Source organism: Balaenoptera acutorostrata, chromosome 15, assembly GCF_949987535.1.
Source record: "Balaenoptera acutorostrata chromosome 15, mBalAcu1.1, whole genome shotgun sequence".
Lineage (NCBI taxonomy): Eukaryota > Metazoa > Chordata > Mammalia > Artiodactyla > Balaenopteridae > Balaenoptera > Balaenoptera acutorostrata.
The window spans coordinates 31,846,798-31,864,869 of record NC_080078.1 but is presented as its reverse complement, the minus strand read 5'-3'; the positions used below and the strand labels follow the sequence as shown (position 1 = coordinate 31,864,869).

Below are 18,072 nucleotides of genomic sequence, written 5' to 3'. Positions count from 1 at the left end.
GGATTATCTGCATGGCTTAGGTTTTTTTTTTTTTTTTTTTTTTCTCAAGCATCTTTATTGAAGTATAATTGCCTTACAATAGTGTGTTAGCATCTGCTTTATAACAAAGTGAATCAGTTATACATATACAATATGTTCCCATTTCTCTTCCCTCTTGCATCTCCCTCCCTCCCACCCTCCCCATCCCACCCCTCCAGGTGGTCACAAAGCACCGAGCTGATCTCCCCGTGCCATGCGGCCGCCTCCCACCAGCCATCCATTCCTGCATGGCTTAGGTTTTAAGGAAAAATTGCTCAATTTATACACCAGGCCTCATAAAGTTCTGCAAGGTGACGGGATTAACATACCAAAGAGATTGGCAAAGCTCGGTTTTAGTAGAACTGTGGATCAATTATATTTTCTGTCTATTCCTTCGTATTACTCTTATTATTTTTTTTGGTCTCTACAGTCACAGACCACACTAGGGGACAGGTGGTTTGTTTGTTTGGCAGTTTTTTTTTTTAATATTTATTTATTTGGTTGCATGAGGTCTTAGTTGTGGCAAGTGGGCTCCCTAGTTGAAGCGTGCATGTGGGATCTAGTTCCCTGACCAGGGATCGAACCCAGGCCCCTCGCATTGGGAGCGTGGGGTCTTATCCACTGCACCACCAGGGAAGTCCCTGTTTGGCGGTTTTCAAATGTATTTGTTTGCTTTATATTTATCTTAATTCCTAGGACTATAGTCCTGCACACCTAATCAGAGATAGGGCAGCCCAGATTCATGGAAGGCAGGAAGGAAGGACCTCAGGGTTTTGCAAGATTCCAGCAGACTAAGGAGACAGTTACCTGATCATGCTGAGTGGGAAAACCCAAGCTGTATTCTTCCTTGGCCTTTTAAGTTCTGGAATCCCCCTTCATCCATTCATTATGAGCACTTGGTCATCTCATGTTGTTCTGATGGGTAGTTTCCTGTGTTTTGATTTTACCATTGAATGAACGCATCCTTTTTCTAGATACCTTTAGAAAGCTACCGGGCTATCAGTCATTCACACTTTAGTATTAACTAGTTTTCATACAGCATTTTAAATTTTTTTTAAATTTTTATTTATTTAATTATTTATTTTTTGGGGGGGCTGCGTTGGGTTTTCGTCTCTGTGCGAGGGCTTCCTCTAGCTGTGGCAAGCGGGGACCACTCTTCATCGCGGTGCGCGGGCCTCTCACTGTCGCGGCCTCTCCTGCTGCGGAGCACAAGCTCCAGATGCGCAGGCTCAGCAGCTGTGGCTCACGGGCCCAGTTGCTCCGCGGCATGTGGGATCCTCCCAGGCCAGGGCTCGAACCCTTGTCCCCTGCATTAGCAGGCAGATTCCCAACCACTGCGCCACCAGGGAAGCCCTCAGCATTTTAATTTTTATAAAAGCACCTTTATCACATCTACCACCTCTCTTATGTCCATGAAGGAGGTACTATCACAGCTGTCTCCACTTACTGTTGAGGAAATTGAGTATCAGGGAGGCGGAGTGACCTACCCTAGATCGTGCAGAATGAACCATGGACTCCTAGCCCAGTGATCTTTGCATCGCCCCCACTATGCACTAGCTATTCGTCTTCCGGAGTTGATGGGCTAGGAGGTGTTAAGTGAATGGCAGGTCTTAGGGCAGAGAATGAGAGGGCCCTGAGCACCTGCAAGGGGGGAGGGGAGCACGTGAGGGGGGTGGGGTGGGGGGTACGTGTAGGCGGGGGAGGGCCCGATGCTCTTTCCCCTCCCTTTGATACGGAACCTTGTCTGACGCCGAATCTAGGTTTCCAGAGCCCGAAATCCGGGCCGCAGGGTGCAGATGGGGCAGCTACACTCGCCCGCAGCCGCGAGGGTCCAGAAAAGGGTCAGGGGGTGATTAAAGTCCAGGTGAAATCAAACTATAGAGCCGCCCCGCTTTTAGAGACAGGCTCCCCACCCCCCATCAGATAGGCTCCCCTCCGGCTTGGTGGGGGCTCCTCGCGGCCGCCGCCACAGCCCGGACCCTCGCTCCCGGCCCTCGCAGTCCCTCCTCCAGGCCCCCAGTTCTTCCGCCCCCGGAGGCCGGACTGTGCCCCCGTCCCTCCTTCCCCCTCCCTCCCGGGGGCGGTGGCCCGTGGCGGACGCGCTGATTGGTGGCGGTGCGAGCGAGGGCCGGAACCGGCAGCTCTGATTGGCCAGAGGCTCTCGGCGGAGCCAAGAAGCTCGGCGAGTCGCTGGGGGAAGCTGGGCAGAGACCGGGAGGAACCGGAGCTCAGGGCGCGGATCCCTCAAGTCGGTGCCTGGCAGACCGGAGTCCGAACGTTGGAGCAGGGGCCTGGAGGTAAGGACCTGGCGCAGAGTCGCGTGAGACGGGCCCTTCCGCGGCAGCTGAGACGGAATCCTTCGGCCCTGCCCCAGGGAGCAAAAACGGGGCATCTTCTCACAGAGACGGAGCCCTCATCTTCCCGAGACGCGGGTCCCCCGCCCACCCCCGGAAAAGAGAGGGTCTCTCACCTCCCAGTGAGCAAAATAGTTTCCTTTTCCCTTCAGAAATGGGCCTTTCCTTCCTGGCCCCCGGCTCTAGAGATAGGATTCCTCTTCTTACTTTACCCCCTGGAATGGAACGTGCCCCCTCAAAGTGGGTTCCAGCCTCCCCAGGTATCTAGGGCCCCTTCATCTCTTTGGAGACCCATGCCCCTTCCCCCTCCCTAAAAAACTAAGTTTGGATTCTTCTCCCCACCCTCCCTTCTCAGCTCATAGATAACGGTGTGTTTCCTCCAGGAGGGGAAATAAGCCCCTCCTTAAGAGGATATCCCTCTCCAGAGATTCTGCATGTCACTCTCAAACCCGATACAGACCTCCCTGGGCCCCCCAACTCAGAAACTGGACTCTGCGATTTGCCTTTAGAGGTGGATGATTACCTACCTCCTCCCACACCCCCATCCGTAGGAGAGAGATGGTTGGTTGCCTCAGACACCTCCACACTGAAGGCATTTGGGGAATTTCCCCTCTTTCTCCAGTCAAGATATAACAGAAGGGGTTTTCACACTCAGAAACAGGGCCAGGGTCTGGTCACCAGTCTGGACCAAGTCACCCACCTCAATCCACCCCTCTGTAACCCTTTTACACAAAGCCCATCCCACTAACACCCCCCCATCCACCTCTCCCAGTCCCATCCTTCCCACCTAATTCCATCTCACCTTTCCTCACCCACCCTGGCCAGAGGTAAGGCCAGAGGATGAGGTTTAGTAAGACTGGAACTCTTAAAGCTGGGATCCTGAGCCTAGAGATCATTCCAGGAGCCTCCAAACTGCCAACAGAGATGGCCTCTGAGGCAGCAGGACCAGCAGGGACCACCCCCCGCCAACACACACACACACACACACACACACAGGACTGTGCTCAGAATATCCTCCCCTGAGGCAGGCCAACCCCTCTTCTAGAGAAGAGGGTGTCAGTGCAGACAGAAGGGCCCCAATTTGCTCCCTGGGGCTGCCCCTCCCCCAGCTCCTTTGGGCATTGCCCGGTGGAATTCCCTAGGCCCTTGGCCAGGGGAGATGCTGCAGGAACCATCCGTTGGGCTGGCTTCAGTGAAGCTGGACTAAGGGACAGGATGTTGGTGACCTGAGGGGGGCTGGGCACCGCTGTAATCTGGCAGGCCAGGATGGGGGCGGGAGGCAGGGGAGAGAAAGGCAAGGAGCTTTGCTTTGCTCTTTGGAGCTTCACCCTAGGGGTGGAGTAGGAGAAGCATGTGTCCTGGACGCCCAAAGAGGTCAGCCCTGGAGAGAGAAAAATGGCCCAGTCTTGAGTCCTTAGACCTCCCAGGGACTCCAAATCAAAGATCTTGCTCCTTCATTTGACAGTTGAGCAAAGAGAGGCACAAGGAGGGGAAGAGACTTGCTCAAGGTCACCTAGCCAGTGGGTGGCGAAGCTGGTCACAGCCTCTCCGGGACTCCTGGGCTGCCGGGGTCCCGGACACCACCTCTTGTCCTCATATTTAGAACCGGGACTTCTGGGCACTGTGGTCCCCACTTGTCAGAGGTGGTACAGAGGCTCTGCCAATGTCACGCAGCTAGGAAGGGACAGAGCTGGAACCCAGCGCTGCCCCCCAACAAGCCACCTTGTAGATCCATTCCCAGGGCCTTGCACTTCACCACTCAGCCCTTGGGATCTTTTTATTGAGCCCACTGCCAAATCTAGGCTTGCCAGAATACAAATGGACTCAGGATAGCAAATGAGATCAGTTGCAAGAGTCTGGAGCCGACGCTGCTGCAGGAATATCTGTTGCAGGTGAGGCTTGCTCCAGGCACTTTGGACAGAGCCCCCCCCTCAGAACTGGAGGTCACAGCCCCTCCCTCCAGAGCCCCCCCGCCTCGATCCCTGCCTTTTCTCTCTGACCCCAAGTTCCCTGCCGCGATGTCCCACCCCAGCTCAGAGCCTGCTCCTTTTCCTGAGGCATCGGATGCCCACCAGCCCACTGGGGCGACGGCAAACAGGTCCCTACAAATGGAAGGCTCTTGAGGCAGAGACTCCCCCTGCCTCCAGCTAAGGGGTTGGCTGTTGTGCTCCAATTAGAGCAGGGATCCAAGTCCAAGGTGCCAAGGTGAAAGTTCAGAGTATGAGGGAGAACTGTAGTGCATGGGGGTTGAGAGATCGGTCTCTGAATCCCTTTTATCAGGGTCTAGAGCCCGAATCTGCTACTTAGTGTGTTTCTTGGAGGAATTATTAACTTCTCTGTGACTCAGTTCCCTCAGTGTCCTTATCAGGGTAAAATGAGTTAATCTTTGTAAAGTGCATGGCACAGGGCAAGTGGGTGGAAGCAGTGATTATGATTACAAGTAAGAAAACCTCTAAACCTGGGTAGGGAGGTTGTGCTTTTAGGTAAAACTTATGACTCACAGTGTAGATAATCTGTCAGGGGTAGAGGCAGCGAACAGTCAGCCCCTGCTTGGAGACAAGGGTGATGTCTTCCCAGAGAGACCGTACAGTATGTGGAATGCACCGCAGACCCTAAAGTCAGATGGAGCCGGGAGTCTACTCCCATTACTGCTGACGGGGGACCTTGGGCAGGTCATCCACCTCTCTGAGCCTCAGTTTCCTTATCTTTGAATTGGGTTTGTTGGGGGGTAGGCATCAGATAAGAGAGAGGTCTAGAGCAGGGTTTCTTATCCTCAGCAGTGTTGCCGTTTGGGGCCGGATCATTCTTTGTTGCGGGGGGCAGGGGGCTGTCCTGTGCATTGTAGGATGTCTAACAGCATCCCTACCCTCTACCCAGTAAAGCCGCTTGCCACCACTTCCATTTATGACAACTAAAATCATCTCCAAGCATTGTCAGACGTCCTCTGGGGGGGATGCAAAATCCCCCCCCCCACCATTGAGAACTGCTGATCTAATACAGGTGCCCCACTCACAGTGGATGATTGACATAAGAGAGCATCCTTCTTGTTCAGGTTCCTCGTTCTGGTTTGTACATCATGGAGGCGGTGTGTTCAACTGCTGAGCCTCCCGATATTGAGGGCAGTATTGACCCCTCACATTTCAACAGGAAAGTCTGGAGCACCTCCATGTATATTACTGTAGGTTTCCCATTTTACAGGTGAGCAAACGGAGGCCCACAGAAGTTAAAGGACTCTTCTAAAGGCATTACCCCCTTCCCTGCTAGAAGTCCAAGAAACATCCATGCAGGAAACAGTTTTAGAAATCACCTAGTTCCTGGGCCTTCTCAGATCCTTTGGCAGTCTCTTTCAGAATTTAAGCTGCATGCTCTTGGGCCCAGCCATCCCACTTCTAAGAATCTCCTGTAGAAACGCTCACACAAGCACACAGTAGAATGCAGGAATGTTCGCCTAAGGGCTTGGCAATCCAAGATGGGAAGGGGTTCCATTACATGGGAATATAAGCCGTCTTTTTAGAAGAATTGGGGAGAGCTACATTCCTGACCTGGAAAGACCTGCAAGACATGATTTAGTGAAAACACTAAAGTTACAGCATCAGTATATACAGTATTTTAGTAAGTATATGCAAATACGTATAGGGAAACAAGGAGCATGAAACAGGCCTGTGTGTGTGTGTGTATATACATATACATATATATATGTCAATGAATCTATCCAGGGGGAAGAAGAAAAGGAATCCTCTAGCCAGCTTCCTGTGCATTACAGATGAGCCAAGCACAGTCCCCAGAGGTTGAGACTTGCTCAGGGTCCCTCAGCCAGGAAGGATGGCAGGGGGACTGTAGCCCGAGTTCTACAGCCCAGGCTGGGGCTCTTTCAGCTGCCTGGCCCCCAGGTCAGTGTGGCGGGCGGGGTCTGAGGACTGGACATTCCTGCATACCCTGGTCCCTCTCTCCTGGGAAGTGGTCAGGCCAGAAGCTGCCAGTGGCTGAAACTCAGGCCTTTGAGCTTCCTAAGAGTTCTGGGGCCAGGAGACAGGAATCTGAGGCCTCACGTCCACAGGCTGAGCCTCTGCCCTGGCCACAGCGGATTCTTTCTACCAGCATCCCGGTGGGTCTCGAGGTCACACTGACCAGAGCTGAATTGGGCTTCCCCCAGCATGATGGCCTCAGGCCATGGCCATTTTACCTGTCAGTGTCACATTTCCCCATCTTGGAAAAGGCAATAGTATAAAAACAAAGAAAGAAAGAAAGAAGGAAGGGAGGGAGGGAGGGAAGAGAGAGAGAGACAGAGAGAGAGAGAGAGAGGGAGAGAGAGAGACAGAGAGAGAGAGAGAAAGAAAGAAAGAAAGAAAAGAAAGAAAGAAAGAAAGAAAGAAAGAAAGAAAGAAAGAAAGAAAGAAAGAAAGAAAGAAAGAAAAAGGAAGGAAGGAAGGAAGGAAGGAAGGAAGGAAGGAAGGAAGGAAAGAAGGAAGGAAGGAAGGAAGAGGAAGGGAGGGAGGGAGGCAATGGTAGAACCTACCTCTGGGTTACTGTGAGGATTAGCTGAAACCCTGTTCAAACACCTGGTACCTGGTCCCCCTTAAGTAACGTGAGCCCTGGCTCTCTCCATCTCTGTCTGCTTGCCAGCCCCCCTTGCCAGGATGCAGGGGAAAAAAGCCTCGTGGGAGCCTGAGGGCTTCAAGAACACCCAGGCCGAATCACCCCCCTCCCTCCACTGCATCCCTGCAGAAGGTCCGGGAGGGGTTTCTAAAGGTGTCTGCGCTCCTCCCTCTCCCTTGTGTCTGACTAGCCCCGCGTCTCAGGCATTAAACTCTCTTACCCATCCCCGGAATGGCATAGCCTGATATGGCCTCTAGTCACACATTCTTTCCGTATCAGCGGGCTCGACTCCCCAAGGGCAAATTGCCCTCCTTCTTCAAAAGCTGTCTCCCTGACCCTCCCTGCCCCCAGCCTGGAGATCGATTTTTCCTCGGAACTCCCAGCACTTACATCTGAGGCCTCCTTGGGTCCATGACTGTTTGCTGGGTTTTCTCCCCTTCTGTATCCCTGGGGAGTAGAGATCATACAGTCAGGTCTCATTCCCTCCTGTTCCGAATGCAGAGCACCGTTCCTGACACACAGTAGAGACTGGACGAGCATTTATTGTGCAATACATATAACATAAAATTTGCCATTTTAATCATTTTAAAGTGTACACTTCAGTGACATTAAGTACATTCACAGTGTTGTGCAACTCTCACCACTCTCTAGTTCCAGAACTCCTTCATCACCTCGAAAGGAAACCTTGTCACTCTCCCTTCCCCCAGCCCCTGGCAACCACTAATCTCTTTTTTGATTCAATAGATTTGTCTATTCTGAATATTTCGTATAAATGGCATCATCCAATATGTGGCCTGTTGGGTCTGGCTTCTCCACGTTGTAGCATGTATCAGTACTTCGTTCTTTTTTATGGCTAAATAATATTCTATTGCATGGGTATACCACAGTTTGTTTATCCATCTGTCAGTGGATGGACATTTGGGTTTCCAACTTTTGACAGTTGTAAATGATGCAGCTATGGGCATGTATGTACAACTTTTGGTTCACAGATCTGTTTTCAATTCTTTGGGAAGTGGAACTGCTGGGTCATATGGTAATTTTTTGCTTAATCTTTTGAGGAAATGCCAGACTACACTGTTTTACATTCCCACCAGCAATGTGTGAGGGTTCCAATTTTTCCACATTTTTATCAACACGTTATTTTCCGATTACTGTTATTACAATGTATTATTGTCATTCTGGTGGATGTGAAGTGGTATCTCATTGTAGTTTTGATGTGCATTTCCCTGATGGCTAGTGATGCTGAGCATCTTTTCATGTGCTGGTTGGCCATTTGTATATCTTCTTTGGAGAAAGGTTCATTCAAGTCCTTTGCCCATTTTTGAATTGGGTCCTTTGTCTTTTTGTTGCTGTTGTAAGACTTCTTTATATACATAAGTATATCTTTGTGTTGCCATTTCCTCTTGCATTTAAACATTTGCTCAGCGCCTGGGGGTCAGGCGCTGTCTTGTGACCTCGGGATGTCAAGGTGACTACAATATAGTTCCTGCCCACAAGGGGCTCCCAGTTTATTATTTATTTTTATTAATTTTTATTGGAGTATAGTTACTTTGTGTTAGTTTCTACTGTACAGCAAAGCGAATCAGCTATACATATACATATATCCCCTCTTTTTGGGATTTCCTTCCCGTTTAGGTCACAAGGGGCTCCCAGTTTAGAGCAAAGTTTCTTGACAGCACTAGTGCCATTGCTGGGATGCATTTGGGGGTGCTGTCCGTGCACTATGGGATGTTTAGCAGCATTACTGGGTTTTACTCCACTCGGTGACAGTAGCACACTTCCCCCCAAGCTGTCACAACCAAAAATGTCTCCAGACATTGCCAGATGTCCCCTGGGGGTCCACTTGTCCCCTGGCTGAGAATCACTGGTTTAGAGGCTTAGACAGTTGTGTGTATCTACAACTTCAGTCATATCTCTTGTGCCTAATAGGGTACATAGTGGGCGTTCAGGACTTATTTGTTGGATGTTGGATGGGTGGGTGGATGGATGGATGGATGAAATAATGAATGCAATTTACAGGGTTTGGACATGTGCCTGAAACTCTAATATGTGAAACAAAACACTGTTCTTCCAACTGGTATATTCTACCCCTTTCTGCCTAGCGCAATGGTTCTCACACTTGAACATCAGAATCCCCTGGAAGGTGTGTTAAAACGAAGATTGATGGGTCCCACCACCAGAATTATGGTCCCACCACCAGAATTATGTTGAATCACCAGCCCCGCAGAATGCTCCCAACCCGATTTCCATGTCCCTTGGGAACCCTGCACCAGACTTCTCCCACCTCCGCCAACCTGTCTATCTTCAGAGGTCTCCTAGTCTTAACTGCCAGCACCTCCCACTTGGGTGCTAACATTTATTACTTTGGACTGTCAACAACATGCTGGATATCTGTCCCTCAGCCACTGCATTGAGAATTCCTTCAAAGCCGGAACCCACCATGTCCTAGCACCCCTAGAACCCTGCTACCCAAGTGTGGTCCAGTGCCCAGCAGCATGACATCACTGGGGAACTGGTTAGAAATTCAGACTCTTGGGCCCCCTCAGGCCTACAAAATGCAGTCTGCATTTTAACACTATCCCAGTGGGATGGGGGGGTTCATGTGCGCATTCAAGTAGTTTGGGAAGCCTGTCCTAGGCCATCTCCGTAACCCTCACAACTCAGAGCTAATCCCTTGCAACTTCGCTGATGTGTTATATTGACAGCATCTGTTACACTGTAAACGGAGTCTGGGCTGGAACATCATTAGCGCGTTACTGGCCGTTCATCTCTTTGCCTGATGTATTTTATCTCTTGGAATGCCTAAACTGACCTTGCTTTACCCACTGGGAAACCAGAGGGGCAGCGTCTTGCTCAAGGTCGAATGATGACCATGAGGCAGAACAGAGAGATGGCCATCCATTCCTTAGAGGGGAGCAGTTGAAACACCTTGGTGGTGACACATGAAAATATGGGGTGGGAGGGTAGCATTCTGAGGCTACTAGGTTTGCTTTTCAAACGTGGAGAGCTGGGAGATGATTTAAAAGTAGGCCAAAAACAGGGACTGAAGTGGTATTTTGCCATTTATTCAACAAGTATTTATTGAGTACTTCATAGATGCCAGACATCGGCATCACGTGTATGGTATTAACAAGGAAAACAAGGTCTCCCTCTTAGTGGCTTCTGTCTAGGTGGGCAGGCTAGCCATCTGCATTCATTCATTCCTGTGAGTGTGCCCATTTATTGCACAACTTCCGTGTGTCCTGACAGAACTAGTGGGGGGTGTGTGTGTGTGCGCGTGCATGGTGAGGGAGAGACGAACACCCAGCTACTACACCAGAGGATCTTCTAGGCTAGCTGTCAGGGGACAGGCCTGTAAACAACCATTCAGAGAGATGAGTGCCAGGTGTGTGGGAGTGGATAGCGGTCAGAGCTCAGAGAAGGAAGAGGTTCCCTGTCCCTGGGGATGCTGGGAAGGAAATTTCAGGAGGAAAAGTCAGAAAAGCCAGGAAAGATATTCTCAACAGATAGAACATGAACAGGGGCTCAGAGACTTCATGGAAAACTGTTAAAAGAAAATCTTCAGGAAAAAGGTGGTGGGGGGGAATAAAATCATGGCTCCAAATACAGATGCAAAAACAAACACTTGTCAGTGATTTTATTAAGCTCATTCAGTGAGAGAACCAAGCAGATGTTGGAACTGGTTCAAAGGAAAAGTCAAATAAAGCATAATTGTCTACAGAGTAAAGGAATGCTGAAATGCATTACAAATGGAGACAAAAAAAATGGTTGGACAAAACAGAATTGGCTTCTCTATCAGATTCCTACAACTTACAAAGAGTTGAAAAAAGTAGCTCGAAGATAATGAACAGGGCTAGAATCAGTTATCTTAAAAGTTTGTGTTGTGTGTAAACAATGCATAGTTTTCCATTGAGATGCAATTTTTTTTTCTATAAAACCAATGTTCAGAGGATGGGGGAGGCATATGGCGGAGCCCACCCAGGGTGGATGGGCAAGGAGAGGGAAGCTGCAGTGGGGCTAGATCATGGACAGCCTGGTGACCCTAGATAATGAGTTCAGACTTGACCTAGAGACCCCTGGGGAACCTGGAAGGGTTTTAAACAAGGAGGTGACCTGATTTGATTAGCACTTGAGTAATATCCTTCTGGAAGATTCGTGGAGAGTGGACTGGTTGTAGAAGGAGCAGACAGAGAAGCCTGTTAAAAGATGAGATGGTGGGGACTTCACGTAGAGTAGGGCTTGGCAAATATTTTCTTTAAAGGGCAGGTAGTAAATATTTGAGGCTTTGTGGGCCACACAGTTAGGATCGCAACTGCTCAAACTGCACCGTGAAATGTAAATGAATGGACGAATCTGTGTGCTAATAAAACTTTATTTACAAAAACAGGCTGGGGGGCCAGATGCTGCCCCCTCAACCACAGTTTGTCAAGCCCTCATCTAGAGCAACGTCAGAGAGGCTAGAGCTGTCCATGGTTTTGACAGGCCTCCTGTATCCCTTCCTCTAGGTGTTTAGAGTCCATTGGCAGCTATTGGTGGGAGCCCAGGGACACCACTCCCCTCCCTTTGAATGTGGGTTCCCTGAGGGAATCAGACAATCCCTGGGGTGGATCACTGGCCTTCTAGCAAAACCTTTCAGGACCTCAAAGCTCCTTCAGGGCAAGATTGGCCAAACAGCCTCTTAAAGCAGCCAAAAGAGCAAGCCATCACCTCCGCAGGGCTTTCCTGTGTAGGATCAGAGCCTGCCTCCCCTCTCTGCCCAGAGCTGTAAATAGCTCTCTGCTGGCTTTGCAAGTGCCATTCTGGGGACAGGCTGGAAATGAGCACACCAAGGAGCATTTGTGCAAATTACTGCCTGCATGCAAATTTGCATGCCTGGCATCCTGCCCCAGCCCTAAGTGCACATTCCTCCCAGGGGCTGAAAGCAAGACTCAAAGAAGAGCCACACACAGAAGCACATGGACGTTCTGACCTGGGGACAGCGTCCAGGAGCGATCCAGGGCTGGGCTGCCAGGGTAATGATAAGCTAGAGGGACAAGAGGAAACATTCAGAGGCCCCTGGACGGAGTTTCAACTCAGGCTCTGCCCATCCTAAGGCAATGACCCATAAACAGTGGCCGCTCATATTTGCTGAGAATTTGGTGGGTGCTAGGGCTATTCTGAGGGTTTTATGTGTATTTTGTTCATCTCATTGCTCACAACAACCTAAGGAGGAAAGACTGATCAGGTTACAGAAGTAGGAAATGGAGGCTCAGAATGGTTGACTGACTCCCGGGCTCTCATAGTAAAAGCAGCAAGTCTAGAGAGAAACCCAGGCTTACAGACCCCGACCCCTGCTGTCTAACACTAAGCCACGTGGATGCCTCTGGGTATGCCCACTGCTCTTGCTGGCCTCAGTTTACTCATCCATCAATAGGAATAATAATATCTTATCCCTTGATGATCACAGCAGAGTTTGGGAGGACCAGCTGCCACAGCAAATGAGAAAGCAGGGTTCGAAAGTCAAAAATGCTGAATAAAGCTGGTGGGTGGAGAAAGTCCAAAGCACTTCCAGCAGCAGCCACCCACCAGCAACTCGGATCATTTGCGTAATTGATCAGATTCGACCCTGTGCAACCCCTCAATGTCCTGCTGTGGGCTTGGGGTGGGCTCTGTTTCTTAGATCCTCCTATGGGGTCAAGGAAGAAGTCCTGTATTTGGAAAGCAGCTGTGTTGCTGGCCCCCTGAGCGCCCTGGAGGTTGTGACTTCTGGGTCTCAGTTTGCTCATCTGTAAAATGGCAACAATACTGCCCTTTGAAACAGCGTATTGGTGGTTATTAGATTGGATGATAAGCGTGAGTGGTTGAATGCTTTCTACCTGCCAGGCACTGGGCTCTATTTGGATTATCTCATTTAATGCTCTCAATAATTCAGATAGGGATGACCTTTCTGTGGACATGGAAACAGAATCAGAGAGTTTTAAGTTTCTTGGCCAAGTTCACAGAGGTAGGAAGGGCCAGAAACTGGACATGTGAGACATAATTCAGTCCATAGCAAGACTACTATAAATAGTGTTGCCATGAACATTCTAGAACAAAGTGTTTTAGACTCCATCAGCAGTGTGTATGAGGGTTCCACTTCCTCCATACCCTTTCCAGCTCCAGCACCTCGACTTGCTATTATATTTTAGCCATTCCAGGGGGTGTGTAGTTGTGGGGTTTTTGTTTGTTTGTTTTATTTTTGGCTTCATTGGGTCTTCGTTGTTGTGTGCGGGCTTTCTCTAGTTGCGGCGAGCGGGGGCTACACTTCGTTGCAGTGTGCAGGCTTCTCATTGCAGTGGCTTCTCTTGTTGCGTGCAGAGCACGGGCTCTAGGCGCGCGGGCTCAGTAGTTGTGGCTTGCAGGCTCTAGAGCACAGGCTCAGTAGTGGTGGAGCACGGGCTTAGTTGCTCTGCAACATGTGGGATCTTCCTGGACCAGGGCTTGAACCCGTGTCCCCTGCTAACCACTGCGCCACCAGGGAAGCCCCTGTAGTTGTTTTAAAACTTTCTCTACTAACTGAATTCTATCACCTTTTCTATATGTCTGTTGACCATTTGGAGTTCCTATTTTATGAAGTGCCTCTTAAGATCTCTTGTCCAAATGCTTGGTGTCAGTCTATTTATCTCTTGTAAAAATAAAATACAGTGTGTGTGTGTGAAAAAAAAAAAAAAAGATCTCTTGTCCATTTTTCCTTGGACTTGTCTGTTTTCTTTTTCTTATAGCTTTGTAGGAGTTATTTAATCATGCTGGATAGTGATCCCTTTGCCAGTTATGTGTTATGTATCTTCTTCTACTCTGTGGCATGACTTTAGTTTTCAGTGGTGACTTTTGGTTATTGGAATTTTTAATTTTTACATATTTCATGTTCATCTTTTTTCATGGTTGAGGCTTTTTGTGTTCTATTTAAGAAATTTAAAGTCATTCATATTGCCTCCTCTATTTTCTAGTAGCTTTCACATTTTACGTTTCATATTTATCTCTATAGTCTGCCTGGGGTTGACTTTTAGGATCGAATGAGGCAGGATCATGATAAATTTTTCTTTCCATATGGATAATCCCATTGACCCAATATCACTGACTCTTTATAGGAAATCAAGCATTCATATAAGTGTAAGTCTGTTTTTCTATTCTCTATTTCATTAGTGAAGTGTGTTTCTTTGCCCCACACCACATTGTCTTAACCACTGTAGCCTTAGAATATGATGGAACATTCCAGATTGCCTCTAAAGAGGCTGAACCAGTCAACACTTTTACTAACAATTCAATAACGGTATAATTTATGGGTGTATGATCCTTAGCATAGGCACAGCTTAAAGAAGTTAACAGTTTTATAAGTGACCAGACATGACCCAAATAATTATACAACAGAGGTGTCCTGTAAATGGGGTGCCACAAAGAGGGAGGTATGTGGGGCTGAGTGTGCATGGGATGGGCAGGGGCTTGGGGGAGGTTTGATCTGGTGGGAGAGAGATCAGGGAAGGCTTCCCAGAGGAGGTGCGTCATGAATCAAAATTGAGGGTTAGGGCTTCCCTGGTGGCGCAGTGGTTGGGAGTCTGCCTGCCAATGCAGGGGACACGGGTTCGAGCCCTGGTCTGGGAAGATCCCACATGCCGCGGAGCAACTAGGCCCCGTGTGCCACAACTACTGAGCCTGCACGTCTGGAGCCTGTGCTCCGCAACAAGAGAGGCCGCGATAGTGAGAGGCCCGCGCACCGCGATGAAGAGTGGCGCCCGCTCTCCGCAACTGGAGAAAGCCCTCGCACGGAAATGAAGACCCAACACAGCCAAAAGTAGATAAATAAATAAATTTTTTTAAAAAAAATTGAGGGTTAGTAGGAATTAAGAAATCAGAAACAAGGGAAAAGCATTGGGGGCAGTGGGAACAGCAACTGCAAAGTCTCTGGCACAGAAACCTACACAGGATGGACACTAGATCCAAGTGGCAGAACCTAGAGAGAAGGGGAAATTGCGGTGCATGAAGATGGGAAAGGTCAGAGGATCCAGACCTCAAGGCTTTTGAGCCACATTCAAGAGCTGGTTTTTATACCAAGAACAACTACCCTAAGAAAAGAACAGGAATATTCCAGATTAAGGGCAGTTCCAAGCACCTTCTCAGTGCAGCTAGGGTTGCTTCTTTGCAGGAGAATCTGTGTGACAACCTCTGTAGAAACACATGGGTCCTATAGCCTCATCCACATTTCCTGGCACTGAGCATCTGTGTTTTCCTGGAAGTGACAGTTTTTCCTCACAGGCAGCCTGAGTTCTGCCGGCAGCAGCATCTGCCCAGCTCCATATCAGGTCTGGAACCCTTCTCTCCCCAGCCTGGAGAGTGTATCCTTCCTGCTGGGCATTGTGGGATGCCAGGCCCTGCGCCATGGACTTGAGCCATTCCTCTTCATTCGTCATCATCTCTACTCATCACCCCACAGATGAGAAAACAGCAGCTCAGAGAGCTCAAGTCACTTGCCTAAGACCACACAGCTTCCAAGGGGCAAACATGACAGTTTTCAGCTCTCTATGAATTTTATTTTCTAAACTTGAATGGTACTTTTTTTTTCCTTTTCAAAATAGTGGGTGAGATTCTTCAGGAATTTCACATGCAGAGTTCCAACATTGAGTCTGGATTTTAAAATATCCCCAGATCTGTGCCCTGAACTGAACTGATGATTACCTAGGCCTAAGACCCCTCATGCTGCCCTTGGCACTGCTTTTTCAATTTGGTAGCCAGCATGGGGTTTTGGTTCTTTCTGCACTGAGTAGAATAATTGAGAAGGTTTTAATATGTCAAGATATATGTCTGCTGGGTTTTTACAGAACTGGGGGAGAGGGAGAGAGCTATATCTACACCAGCACTTAAAATCTCATTAAATGGGTCCGTCCCTGTTTCAGGATGGGAAATCCAGACAGAGCCGACAAAACTGATGATGCTTTCATGAATCTGGGCATCTGTTGTGTCCCTTGTGGGTTTTCAAGGCAGGAATTTGCTGGCAAGAGAATGAAGAAGCCAGGAGCTTCAGCAAGGTCTCAGAGCCTGGAGTGATGGTATAGTTTTGGAACAAGGATTGGCTTTCCCCTCCACAGTGGGGTATGCTGGTGGGTGGGCGTGGGAACAGACTACGGATTTCCCTTATTCCCTCCTTTTGCAAGCCATGCTCCCCGTATTGGCTCACACTTCTGTTTACTGAGTGCCTTCTCTGCACGGCAGTGTGCTGGGTGCTGCAATTACCCTCTCTTGGGACCCCATAACAACCCTGGGATGGGAATTCAGACCCATTTTACAGATGAGGAGCTATTAACAAAACTTGCACCAACTCCCAGAAACTGACTGCCAGAGTTGGGATTTGAACTGAGTCACCTGACCTGCTGCATCTGTCCGTGTGGTCAGGAATCCCCTTGGGGCAGACATAGTTTTTTTTTTTTAATTTTATTTATTTATTTTTTGGCTGCATTGGGTCTTAATTGACGGTGCCTTCTCTTGTTGCGGAGCACGGGCTCTAGGCACACGGGCTTCAGTAGTTGTGGCTCACGGGCTCTAGAGCACAGGCTCAGTAGTTGTGGCGCACGGGCTTAGTTGCTCCATGGCATGTGGGATCTTCCGAGACCAGGGCTCGAACCAGTGTCCCCTGCATTGGCAAGCGGATTCCCAACCACTGTGCCACCAGGGAAGCCCCAGACATAGTTTTGATTTGCATTTCTCTGATAATTAGCAATGTTGAGCATCTTTTCATGTGCCTGTTCAAGAGTAGGGGATTTCCAGCGGGGCAGTTGTGTCCCCACAGGGGACCTTTAGCAAGGTCTGAAAACATTTTGGGTTGTCACAGCTGGTGGAGGGGATAGTACTGGCGTTTAGTAGGCAGAGGCCAGGGACGCTGTTAACATCCTGCAGTGCACAGGACAGCCCCCAGCCCACATACAACAAAAAATTGGCTGGCCCAAAAAGTCAATAGTGCTGAGGCTGGGAGACCCTGCTTGAGAGCACGCCTTTTCCACCCCCTTTCGAAGGTTTTCTTGGGAAGTTTCTGTAAGGGGACGCCTCTCTCTCATGGCAGGGCCTAGGCTCTGCACTGGAGTCAGTAAAATGCTTTAGATAACATCCAAGAAGGAGGCGGCAGCTGAACTCGTGATGTTCAGCTCAAGATAGGTTTCTTTTTTTTTTTTTGGCTGTGCAGTGCGGCTTGCGGGATCTTAGTTCCCCAACCAGGGATTGAATCCGGGCCCCCTCCTGCCGTGGAAGCACCGGGTCCTAACCACTGGACCGCCAGGGAATTCCCACAATTTTAAAATGCACCATTCTGGATCCAGGGCATTTCCAGTACTGCCAGTTTACCCCTGTGTTGATAGGGGGTTGAGAGAAAAATCCCCCCATGGGGGCCTGAAACTCAGGACACTTGCCGTATTATATTCTTTTCCTTCTTGTGGGAATGCAGCACATGAATGCATTCGTGCCGAAGCTGCTGACCACGTGTGCCCGGGGTCACCGCACGTGTCCGGGTGAGATCCTGTGTGTTTATCCCGGGGGATGAGCAGCTGGGCAAACTCTCGCCTTTTGTGTGGGGTTTTGCTACGTTGCCCAACTGAACAGTGGAAAACTTGGGCAAGTTAGTTAGCCTCTGTGTCTCTTCTGTCAAATGGGGGTAATAATCACATCTGATGAGGCATCAGACAGACTGCTTGTCTTCTCTGAGCCTTGTTTTTTCACTCTGTTAAATGGGCGGGTTGGACAAGATCTCTGAGGTCTTTATCCAGCTCTGAAAGTTTTAAATTTGAGATCCCCAGTTGCCACTGCCACTTTGCTAAAAGAAGAGCTTCCGGTGGAATAGTGGACTTGGCCGTGACAGGTGCACCCTGAATGCTGAGCCATCCCTGGAGTAACTTTAGAAAGCTGGTCTCGGCCCATGTCCGGTCAGGCACTCATGGGCAGAGAAGGAAAAGGAAACTCGGAGAGGCCACCTCATCCTGAGTTCCAACTGGGGGCTCTCGGGGGCGAGTCCCCCAGAGCTCCATGCCCCCTTCTCCACACACACGCTGGGCATCCCCGACCTCCTTCCGGCTCCCCACGTATTTCCTCACATGAACACAAGGCCCAG

General features: G+C 49.4%; 1 protein-coding gene across 1 annotated transcript in view; it reads left to right on the top strand.

The window, feature by feature from the left end:
* Positions 1-2,185: 2,185 nt before the first annotated feature.
* The window catches only part of ABAT (4-aminobutyrate aminotransferase), an 87,025-nt gene continuing 71,138 nt past the window's right edge, over positions 2,186-18,072 (top strand). Inside the window, exon 1 of the mRNA XM_007188417.3 lies at positions 2,186-2,315. The gene's annotated coding sequence lies outside the window, so the exon portion shown is untranslated. The remainder of the gene's footprint in view (positions 2,316-18,072) is intronic.